General features: G+C 39.5%; 1 long non-coding RNA gene across 2 annotated transcripts in view; it reads left to right on the top strand.

Moving 5' to 3' along the window:
• The first annotated feature begins 9044 nt into the window (after nt 1-9044).
• The window catches only part of LOC138915787 (uncharacterized), a 40011-nt gene continuing 36634 nt past the window's right edge, over nt 9045-12421 (top strand). The window contains exon 1 of one of the 2 annotated variants that reach the window (XR_011422066.1): nt 9045-9275. This is a non-coding gene — a long non-coding RNA (uncharacterized lncRNA). The remainder of the gene's footprint in view (nt 9276-12421) is intronic. The other variant, XR_011422067.1, reaches the window with a different exon arrangement.

Below are 12421 nucleotides of genomic sequence, written 5' to 3'. Positions count from 1 at the left end.
AGCATACACAGTTTATATTTAAAGATGTGGAAGTAAAGGAATGGAAAAAGATATATCATGCAAACAGCAACCATAAGAAAGGTAGAGTGGCTATACTAATATCAGATAAAATAGACTTTAAAACAAAAAAAAGTTACTAGAGAAAAATAGGGACCTTTTAGAAGGACAAAAGCGTCAATCTATCAGGAAAATATAAGAATTATAAACATATATGCAACCTAAACAACAGAGCACTAAAATACACAGAGCAAAAACTGATAGAAATGAAGGGAGAAATAGACAATTCAACAATAACAATCGAAGACTTCAATGCTCTACTTTCAATAATGGATAGAACAACTGGACAGAAGATTAGCAAGGAAATAGGAAATAGACAACTTGGACACACTATAAACCAAATAGACCTAGCAGACGTCAATAAGACACTCTACCCAACAACAGTGGACTATACATTCTTCTCAAGTGCACGTGAATACACCATGTGTTAGGCCATAAAATAAACCTCAAAATATTTAAAAGAATAGAAATAATACAAAGTATTTCCCTTACCACAGTGGAATGAAATTAAAAATCAGTAACAGAAAGAAATTTGGAACACACAGAAGTATGTGAAATTAAACAACACACTCCCAAATGATCAATGAGTCAAAAAAGAAATCAAAAGGGAATTAGAAAATACTGTGACATGAATGAAAATGAAGATACGATATATCAAAACTTATAAATGAAGATACGATATATCAAAACTTATAGGATGTAGCTAAAGCAGTTCTTAGAGGGAAATTCATCCCTGTAAATGTCTATGTTAAAAAAGAAGAAAAATCTCAAATCAGCTACGTAAACTCCCACTGTAAGATGCTGAAAAAAGAAGAGTAAACTAAACCTCAAGCAAGCAGAAAGAAAAAATAAGGAAGATTAGATTGGAAATTAATGAAGTCAAGAGTACAAAAACCAATAGAGAAAATCAATGAAACCAAAAGCTAGTTCTTTGAAAAGATTTAAAAAAATTGACAAACCTTTAGCTACATTGACCGAGAAAAAAGAGAGAAGACTCAAATTACTGGAATCAGAAATGAAATAAAGGAAATGACACCAGATCGAAGGAACACAAAGGATCAAAAAACGGTAAATAAGTGGGCAAATGTAAAAGTTATCATCCGTTTCCATTGCTTAATTTTATCAAAAGGCAAATGATTGTTTAAAGTAAAAATTATAACATTGTGATTGTGGGTTTGTGATGTATTTAGATATAAAATATATGACAGCAATAATATAAAAAATGGGGTTATAAATGGAATTACACTGTTCAAGATGTTTACAGTTTGCATGATATGGTGTGGTATTAAGTCTAAGTAGACACTGAAATGTAAAGTCTCTAATCCATTTTGACTTGATTTTTATGTGTAGTGTAAGATAAGGGTTCAGTTTCATTTTTTTCTATGTGGCTGTCCAGTTTTCCCAATGCCATTTATTGAAGACACTATCCTTTCCCCATTGTGTATTTTTGGCCTTTTTATCGTAAATAAATTTACCACACATACATGGGTTTATTTCTGGGCTGTCTGTTCTGTTCCATTGATCTATGTGTCTGTTTTTCTGCCGATACCATACTGTTTTGATTGCAATCCCTAGAACAACCATTAAAAAATTTTTCAAAGAGGTACAGCTGAAAAGCTAACAAAGGAATTAAAATGGAATAAATATTCAGTTAACCTCAAATAAGGCAAATTTATTAAAAGATTATTGATAACATTGCTATATTGGAAGCATCATCTTCATCCTGTTATAGAAAAATGGCAACATAAATAAATTGAAGTAGATTTACTGTTATATACTACAGAGGCAGTGACAGATGTAACATGTTTGATTACCAGTTCTTCCATCTCTGGCTGTATGATCTTGAATGTATTACCTAATCTTTCTGAGTCTCTTGGGGAGAACATTAAAACTTACCTAGAGGGATGTCAGCTTCACAAGATCGCATAATACATATAAAGACACTGGTACATAGCAGTCACTCAATAAGTACTTGTTGAATTAATTAGCTAATTAACACATATAAGAGGTTTAACACAGTGCCTGGCCCAGAAAAATATCTAATAAATATTACCTATGATTATGTTTATTAACAACTCATAATTATGGGTTGTAGTAACTTGGTCAAGACACCAGGTGGCGTGAGATAATAAAAATCATTGCCACTTTATAATGCTCCTCAGAACACAATTGTACAATGATTTGCACACTACGTATGTTCGTGAAAGGCTGAGATTCAAATTTCCTAGGTCAACATACAAATTTCAAAATGCCTTTATTCGTCTTCTGTAGCAATTTCATTTCAGCATTTCAGTCTATCTGCCTTTGCCTCTCAAGTAATAACAGGCCAAGCCCCAAACATTACAGACATTTTCTTTTATCCTCAACTCTCCTAGGAAGCAAGGATTAACTCTAGTTTATCAATGAGAAAACTGAAGTTGGGCAAAAATGGTATTCAAACCAAGGCTTGAAAGAAATGCCTTCAAAAATTACGTTACCTGATCTCCCATGGCCCTTAATTCCTCTGTAGAAGTATCAATAAAGAAATAGCTAAAGTAACTTGTTTCAGGCAAAATGTAAGAAGCAATATCCAAGTTTATTATGCTTTATAAGCTTGCATGTGAATGAACATTTTTTTTTTAATTTTTTATGTTATGCTTCCAGACTTACATTCTAGAATGTTATCTTTTTTTTTCTTCTCTCCAAAGCCCCCTGGTATATAGCTGTATATTCTAGTTGTGAGTGCCTCTGGTTGTGCTATGTGGGACGCTGCCTCAGCGTGGCCTGACAAGCGGTGCCATGTCCTCGCCCAGGATCCAAACCAGCAAAACCCTGGGCCGCCGAAGCAGAGCAGAGAACTTAACCACTGGGCCACAGGGCCAGCCGTGAATGAACATTTAACAGGCATATTGTAAAGAATTTTAAAGTGAAAGCTTATTAATAATGCAAAATGTTTACATAATACTCATATCCAAGAGTCTTAAAATACTTTTTGGTTTAAAAAATTAATATATGTAGATAGGCATCATAATTTTCCATTTACAAATGAAAAAACAGAGCACATTTTGGGATAAATCATTTAATCAAAGTCACTCCCTCCAAACCCATCTTGGAATTGGTTTCAGAGTACTTATATGCTTGGTTTCCCAGACCAAAGTAGCATTTATTTATTCTCTCTTTTATTTAACAAATATTTATTGAATACTGTGTGGAGACTAATAAAAACCAGATACAAATCATTCCTAAAAAGTGTTAATCTCTGAGGTAAAAGAATCACGCTAGAGAATATTTTCTGGACTGGCTCTTCCAGCCTCAAGACCTGGCTTTCCACTGGCACTATGGCTGGTTCTGTCTGTTCAAATGATGCTATGACGCAACTGTGTGGCTCCAGAGTTGTCACCAACGTCTGTCATCCTGAAAGAGAAGCATTCCTGGACCTTGATAAGGTCCTGTCTGGGGCCATGGGATGAGAGGGTAGGGAGATGGAGATTACTGCCACTTCCTTCTTTGGGTCACCAGCCAACACAGATCTCCTTTCCAATTTTACAAACCTTGGTGCACAGAAATGTCCATTCACTGGACACATGTATAAGCTAGGACAGATATAGACAAGCCATTCCAGAAACCATTCTGCAATCCATGTAGTACATAACACAAACTAGAAAGAAATAACACCTTTAAAGAATACTGCAGGGGCCGGCCCAGTGGCCGAGTGGTTAAGTTCGCACATTCTGCTTCGCGGCCCCGGGTTTTGCGGGTTCGGATCCTGGGTGCAGACATGGCACTGCTCATCAGGCCATGCTGAGGTGGCGTCCCTCATGCCACAACTAGAAGGACCCACAACTAAAAATACACGACTATGTACCAGGGAGCTTTGAGGAGAAAAAGGAAAAATAAAATCTTGAAAAAAAAGAATACTGCAGTGTTTCTCAGTGTGGTCCCTGACTACTTCAACTCTACTGCAGACCTGCCAAGTTAGTAGCACCTCCTGAGATAGGGTCTGGGAATTCACAATGCATTTTTAACAGGCTCGTTAGGCGACTGCGGTGTAAAGTTTGAAAATTAAATATTGGAGATTTCTTTTAGCCGAGAGAATCAGAGAGAGCAATATGCAGGGAGTGGCACTGAAACAGGGCCTTGAATATAGGGAGAGAACATTCCTGACAGGAAAGCAATAGCTTGAGCAGAGGCAACGCAAGTGTAAGAACGGGTTCCTTTGGAATGGGGCAAAGGATATGTGGCAATCTGTAATAAGGGATACAGCTGGAATGATTCATAGGCTCAAGTCAGAAGAGGTGTAAATGTCGTGTTAAGGAGTCTGGACTTTGCTTTATAGAGCCAGGAGGAGAGTTACAGTAATGGTCCTGATGAGAGCAATAATGGCCTGAGACAAGGGTAATGAGGTTCTACACTATCCCAAACCATTGGCTTATTATCCGTCTTTACAATTCTCTCAAGCTTTAACAAACTCAAAGAAGGAGGTCCCTTTTGTTTAGGAGAATCATAAAATATTTGAGAGAGAGAAAAAAAGACGTTATCGAGTATGGTGGTTTTCAAACTAAGCACTGCAAAATGTGGTGGCGTGCGGGAGGCCCGTCAAGTGGGCTCTGGATCTCCCCACCTGGTTTAACTGGAGTTTAACCTCTAGTTTGAAAAAACTGCTTTAAATATGCTAGACTCCAAAGGGGAGGGGGACACAGGATCTGAGTGAAAGTGATGGATCTCAGTTGTTTCTTTAGTTAGTGATCCTGTGAGTCTCTTTATCATGGAAAACATTCTCCTACCTATGATCCCAGTGACTCTCTTGAAGATTATATCTCACGCTGCAAATATCTCAATAGATTTTTAATTTTGTCTAAAATCTCATTCGACAAGGGAAACTGTCAGCCACGGCAGAGGCTTCTCCAGCCTCGTTCCCCCTCCGCGCAGTTAACTCTCAGGTGAAACATTACCTGCAGTGATGCGGTGGAAAGGAGGGCGGGGCGGCTACCAGCCAGTGGCTCTGCAGCGTCAGAATCTTCAGAAGGTTCGCTGGGGGAATTGTTCTAGAGAAGATCTCTTTCTTTAGAGTGATATACAGACCGCTCAACAGAAAGAAGAAAACAAACTCATTCTGGCAAAAGTGGTGAGGCAGCAGGAAATCTAGCCCTTTAAGAAGTCTTGGTTGAGCTAGATCAGAGGTGTTAACATTTAAAATAACTTTAAGTATCTGTATAGAAAATATTACATAGTTATATTTGCAATTATATAGCTTTTAAAAATATATGTATAAAGCAGTTTATTCAAACCAAAGGATACCAAGCTGCTCTTCTTAAACAAGGCCGGAAGACTCTCAAACTGAGGACTACTGACCTTGAATTGACATTGCTTCTCACAAGCAGTCATAGCAGATCAAAATGTCACCTAGAGTCAGTTAAAAGAAGCAGGTCAATAAGAACAAACAAATGGGGCTAGCCATGACGACACTCTTCTTCATATACAGTTGGCTTCTCCCCAGACATACCCCTGAAACTGTCATCTTAAAGGAAGAAAGAAGTGACATTCTAACCACTAGCCTTCTCTCAGCACTCATCTTTTAGGACTGATATAAAACGTATGAAACTATTGACTAACCATGTTTTCCTCCTTTAGTCTGCGCTTCTTTTTCCTCTACCACTCTGTTATTTCCTTCAGAGGTTTCTCTTACTCAGAGCAATTCTGTTAGAGACAATTCTTATCACTCTTCAGTGAATAAACTCAGCCTCGGAGGGTTAATTCACTTCCTTATGGACCTACATCTACAAGTGATATAGCCTAGATTTAAACCCAGATAATCTGGAACCTGATGCCTCACCTTTTTCCATGTTGTCCATGATGATTGTCACATGAAATCCAACACTGTCTACAGCAGGGTGAAATTGGCAGAGAACCAACAAGACAGATCAATGGACAGACAGGAAAGTTCCAAAATAGTCCCAGGCATATACAAGAGATGATATATGATACAGGCGGCATTTCAAATCAGCGAGAAAAGAATGGATTTTCCAACAAATCGTATTTTAACATAAAAATTTAAATGAAATCCCTACTTCATACCATATATCAGAATTCCAATTGGATTAAGATTTTTTAATGTAAAAAACCAAACACTAAATATCTACTTAAATGTTCTATATATATATGTTTACTTATATTTTGTGTATTTGCTTGTATTTTATAGGTACACGTTTACAAAATGTAGAGGACAGGAAGGATTTTCAATACATGCCACTGATGGTGGAAAGCATAAATGAATTAGTGAGAGACTTGGTTACCAAAAATTTAAGACTTCCACAGGAAAAAAAAATCTCTTAAATCTATAGCTCTGGGCCTACATTTCCACCTGCCTCCTGTCCGAGCTGCTGGCTTCCTGTGTCCGTTTATAGTTGGCTATCTTCTCATCAACCAACTTATCAAGTAGGAGAAACATCTCCCAACTAGTATTCAACACTTAACTGCAACTGTGACCCCAGGTATACCAAACTTTCTAGAACCCAGTTCCTTTCCTTATAAATAGAAAGTGTTGACCGAGGATATTTCCGAGGTCTTTTCCATTGTGAAATTATGATTCTCTTTTTACAGCTTCTATTTCTACTGTTGCAGTTTGCGGTGGATAATAAATAACCACCCCTTCTTTTCCTGAGTTTAGAAGCAATTAAGAAATAAAACACAATAGAGAGACAAATGGTAACCAAGGGAATAGCTTCCTAACAGATAATGTGGAATTTGAAAACGTGGCTTGAATCCATGGCCCCGTGAGCATGCTAGCACTCTCCCCTCAACACAGAGTTAAATTCACCCACCAGTCAAAGGCTGAGCTTGACCACCACAGTCCCCCCGACCCCCGACACACGGTGCATGGCAGGGAAGGAAAATAAGGGGAGAGAATGTGAGATTGAACCAGCCATGCTCATTTCCTCCTCAAAACCTCACCAGAGGTAGGAATATAAATTTAGTTGAAGTCCCGGCACATGAAGTCACAGAGGAATGGGAAAGTATGTTCTAACTCCACTGGGACGTTACTATGACTCTGACTCCAATCACATATTTCTCCACACCTCTTGATAACTGGCCTTTCTCTTTTATTTAGGAAAAAATTATATTCTCTTAACTGGTCTTCCCATCTCTGGTCTCCCCGCCATCTTGTCCATTCTGTGCACCACTTCCATACTAATCTTCCAAAATCATGTCATAATCATGAGATAGCTACACAAAATCTGAACTTGAAGTCAGGAAACATGGGTTTTTAATTCTGGTTCTTTTACTAGTTAGCAATATGACCCTGGGCAAGTCACTTTACTTTCCTGGGTTTAGGGAATCCTCATCTATAGAATGGCATGGTTAGACTATTTCTTCCCATTCCTTAATATCAATTCAAGTCTCAAAACCTTCAGTAAATTTGTCTGCAGTGTAAATCCCTTAGCATGGCTAAGGGCTCTGTATGGCTCTATACGACTGACTCATGATTTCCAGATGTCATTAGTAGAACTTTCTATAGGGCTTGTCCTTTCTACAAAATAGATCTCTAAAACATTTAGTACTTTATCATTTCCGTGCTGCTCCTTTATCTGCGGGGCACCTCCCCACTCACAACACCCTCTCTCCAAACACTGTTCATTCTAGAAGATCCAGCAAAAACAACACTTCTTTCCCAAGCCTTTTTGGCTCTTCCTAGGCAGCGGTGCTCTCACATTCAGATCTAAGTTGGAGCTCTATTGGTCATATATCCACCTGTGTGGGAGAAACTGACTGCGCACTGAATGGCCAGGCCTCGCTCCCACTCTCCTGATGGGAGGTGGAGCCTTGTTACTAGTTCTAGACAAGGGACTGCTGTGGAAAAAGGATACGTGCTATTTCTGGGTCAAATTGTCCTCCTGTTTTCCCTTCCCCTACTCTGGCAACCTGAGAACTATGTGTGTAGATGCCCATTTCACAAGACCTTCTGATGTGAAAGACGTGGAGGACAGTTGGGTTAAGCAAGCGAGATTAGCTACCACAGCACAGCCCAGCCTGTTCTCACACACCACCTGAAAGAAGGCTGAGGGCCACATGGCCGCTGCTGTGTCCTCAACTGCACACAGAGATATCACTGCACCGTGGGAGAGGGCTGCCAGTATTTATTATACATGTTTATTTATAATTAATAATTATAATAATCTGTGAGAATAATAATAGTATTTATAACAATACTACAGTTTATTCTATCTTATATATTATACTATATTATGTTATGTCATTATTCATTATTATATCATTTATAATAAATACCAAAATGTTTCTTATATATTTGTTTTTTTCCTAAAAATCAGCTTTTTCCTTAATGCTTACAAGATATAATTGAATTCCTGCTCTAAGCAATAGGGCCGAGACCCAAATCAAGAGTTCCAATCTTTTAAGGAATTGCACTTCTTTTCATTGTTTGTTGGATTTCGTGACATTTTTGCCACTTCCTAAAAATAGAAGTGACTTTAACATCAGTGATGAATAAAACTGATGCTTGGAGAGTGTGGGTAACCTGCCCATGTTCACGGAGCAGAGTCCAGGGCTGCACCACCTCCAGCGGGGAGCAGCTTCCGTCAGGAAGGCAGTCTGGGGAGCTGCAGAAAAGATGCTTTTGCTACACACCTTCCTCAAAAATTACCCCTTTTCATTTTTTGAAAAATTGTTATTATGAAAAATTTCAAGAATACGCTCAAAAGTAGAGCTAATGGTCCAATGAACCCCCACTTATCCATGACCCAGATTCAATAGTCATCAAGATTTTGCCCACTTGCCTCATCTATTTTTAAAATTTTTTAAATATTCATATTTTTATACGTAACCACATTGGCAATATCACACAAAAAGTTTTCAATTCTTACACTGATTTTGAAAAATTAAAAGTAATGGAAAAATTAATTTTGTTGAGGAAATTATTTTGAAACACAACACAGTACCCCATTGCAACACCTGCAGATGCCCTCAAATCCGACAGAGCAGTGGTTCCCACTGTTCAGTATCCCCGCGGCAGCTCCCGGGGCTTGCAGGTGATTCTTCAGGTGACAGCCAGCCAGTTCTCCTCCAAACAAAACACCCACTTGCAGGACGAAAGGTTCTCTCTGCTCCTCTCCACCACGGCCTCTTCCCCTGGCCATACGGCAGGAGGTTTTGGTTCCAAAGATACCCTTCCGTGAGAGAGACCAGAATGAGAGAAGATGTGAAATGTCTAAGAAGTCACCCAAGTAAGCTGGAAATTCCCCCAAATGTTTGAAGTATGGAGGAGCGGGTGTTAGCGTCACTTGTTGCTATGAGTGTTTATTGTTATAAGTGTATATAGGAATGTGTGTGTGTGTGTTGTTATAAGTTTTGATTTGTGTGGAAAGGGAATTAGAAAACAGCAGGAGATAATTCAAAAGGCTTCAATCATCCGATTGAAGCTGTGACGATCAGGGACCCTGTTTGGCGTCCTTACAAGCCATGCCGCCTGGGTAAGTCATTCACCCTCAGCACTGGTTTCCTCACCAAGGAGATGAGGATGCTGAAGCCTACCTCTCGTTAGTATTGGTACAGTGAGGGCGAGAGAAACTGTGCACCAGGGGGCTTAGCAGACATCATCCTATTGAGACAAGGTTGTAGTGGGTGGAATGTGCTTCTAGAGACTTCCCCAGGGTTCCCCTGTGATCCAGTTTGGGAGTAGGTGTGACTTCTGCCCACTTCTTTTCTATCCTTGGTCATAACATTTCAGGAGGGTAGGAACTTAGTCCTGGGTCACCCACAAAGCATGATCGGGAGAAAGGAAGAAGTGGCGGCAGGGCAGGAGCTCCATTTTCACTCAGGAGAGCTTTCCTTTAGCTCAGTGCCTGAGCTTGAGACAGGCCTGAGCACCAAGCCTGAGACACCACGGAGAAATTTCAAGTGCAAACTAAAAGCGAAAAGTTGAACAGAGAGAAAAAAAATTACACATTGCCCTGTTTCTTTAAAAAATATATATTATCGGGGCCGGCCTGCTGGCTTAGTGATTAAGTTCGCATGCTCCCCTTTGGCAGCCCTGGGTTTGCAGGTTCAGATCCTGGGCATGGACCTACACACCGCTCATCAAGCCATGCTTTGGTGGCGTCCCATCTACAAAATAGAGGAAGATTGCCACAGATGTTAGCTCAGCAGCAATCTTCCTCAAGCGAAAAGAGGAAGATTAGCAACAGACGTTGGCTCAGGGCCAAACTTCCTCACCAAAAGAAATATATGTACATATATAATTTTTAAACTTCTGTGAGATCAGAAACTGTTGAAGCTATTTGCTTCCTATGGATAAATCACTGAGCTGTTTTCTTCCCAGAAAAATCTGTGATGCCTTAACAATGTTTGGGGTAGGCGAGAAAGGAAATCAGAATGAGTCCCTTTTTGTCAACTATAAGGAGAGGTGGGAAAGAAGCACAATAATCGATTATAGAGGGGTCCACAGGGAATGGGATGTACTCGAAGCTGAAACCTTTCCCACTCCTGAATCTCCACGCTCCTCAATTCCTTGAACGAGGCACAGCTTGATGTGTGGCCCAAACAGTGCCTCTTGGGGCCTTAAAAAGACACGACTGGCAGTCTGGGGATTTCATTACAGCAAAGTCAAGCATAATAATAGTAACTGTAAGAACAAATAATAATAGAGAATGCTTATTATGAGCCAGTCAAGTACTGTTTGGCCCACAAAAGCTCCCGACAGACAATATCTCCTGACAAGGAGTGGCAGTTGAAAGGCCAGTTGGGTGTGAATGTTTTTTTTTCCTCTAAATTCAGAGAATGCTTCTTGTACTTTGTGCCATCTGGGTCGAAGTTGAAATGAATTTCTGACACAAGAGTTGAAGCTTGTTCTGTAATGTGGGAGATTAATGGAATTTTCCTTATGATTTAGAGAGCAATTCAGATTTGGGTAACTTTTCTAATCGTTCATAGCCTGGGCACTCCTACTGAACACATCTTCAACCCAATTACCTGTGCAATATTAAGCTTATGAAGGACAAAAACTGGTTTTGTTTTTGTTTTAAGTTTTTTGAGCATTTTATTTCAAAATGATTTCAGATTTACATAAAGTTGCAAAAACTGTACAAAGAATTCCCATATGCCCTCCACTCAGATTCTTGAAATGTTAGTCCTTTATATAACCACAGTACAATGATCAAAACCAGAAAATGGATATTGATAAGATCCATTATCTAGTCTGCAGATCTCATTCAATTTTGCTAAATTGTCCCACCAATATCATTGTTCTTATCCAGGTTACAATTCAAGAGACATGTATTTACTTCTCATTTTGCCTAATTAATCTAGATTCCATGGCAGGGATTAGCCAACCTGTTCTGTAAGTGGCCAGATTGTAAATATGTTATGCTCGGTGGGCCAGGTGATCTCTATTAGAACTGCTCAACTTGACCAAAAGTAGCCACAGACAATACATAAACAAATGAACAAATAAATACAACTTTATTTAGAAAAACAAGCAGCCAGCTGGATTTGGCTGATGGGTTTTAGCTTGCCTGTTCTAAACTATCGGTTTTCAAATTGTCGTCCCCAGACCACCAGCGTGTGTATCACCTAGGGACTTGGATATGCACACTTTCTGGCCCAATCCTCCACCTAAGAATCAGAAACTCTGAGGGGGAGGGGCAGAAGTACCAATCTGTGTTTTAGCAAGCCCTCCTAGGTGTTTATGATGTATGATGACGTTCTGGAACACTGATCTAGACAATTTCTCAGCCTTTGTCTTTTAGGACCTTGATGCTTTTGAAGAGTGTAGGCCTATCCTTTGGTAGAATATCCCTTGGTTTGGGTTTGATTGATGTTTGCTTGTGATTAAATTCAGGTTATGCATTTTTTTAGCAAGAATGCCACAGAAATGATGCTGTGTCCTCGTCATGAGGTTATCAGAAGGCACATGGTATCAATTTGCCCCATTAATGTTGAGGCTACCTTTTTTTGAGGAAGACTAGCCCTGAGCTAACATCTGTGCCCATCTTTCTCTATTTTATGTGGGACGCCTGCCACAGCATGGCTTGACAAGCCGTGTATAGGTCCACACCCGGAATCCAAACCGGCAAACGCCCGGCCACCACCGCAGAACATGTGAACTTAACCGCTGCACCACCGGGCCGGCCCGAGACTAACCTTGATCACTTGGTTAAAGTGGTGTCTGCCAAGTTTCTATACTGTAATGTTTTATTTTTCTCTTTGTAACTAATAAGTATCATGTGGGAAGATACTTTGAGACTACATAAATACTTTCATGTGCTAATTTTAGCATCCATTGATGATTCTTGCCTAAAAAATTATTACTGTGGTTTTTGCCAAATATGATTTTTCTATTTCTATCACTCTTCCTACACTTATTACTTAGAAT

The sequence above is a fragment of the Equus caballus genome, chromosome 10 (genome assembly GCF_041296265.1).
Source record: "Equus caballus isolate H_3958 breed thoroughbred chromosome 10, TB-T2T, whole genome shotgun sequence".
In the NCBI taxonomy this organism is placed as follows: domain Eukaryota; kingdom Metazoa; phylum Chordata; class Mammalia; order Perissodactyla; family Equidae; genus Equus; species Equus caballus.
The sequence above is the reverse complement of the archived record's forward strand: the minus strand, read 5'-3'. Positions and strand labels throughout refer to the sequence as shown.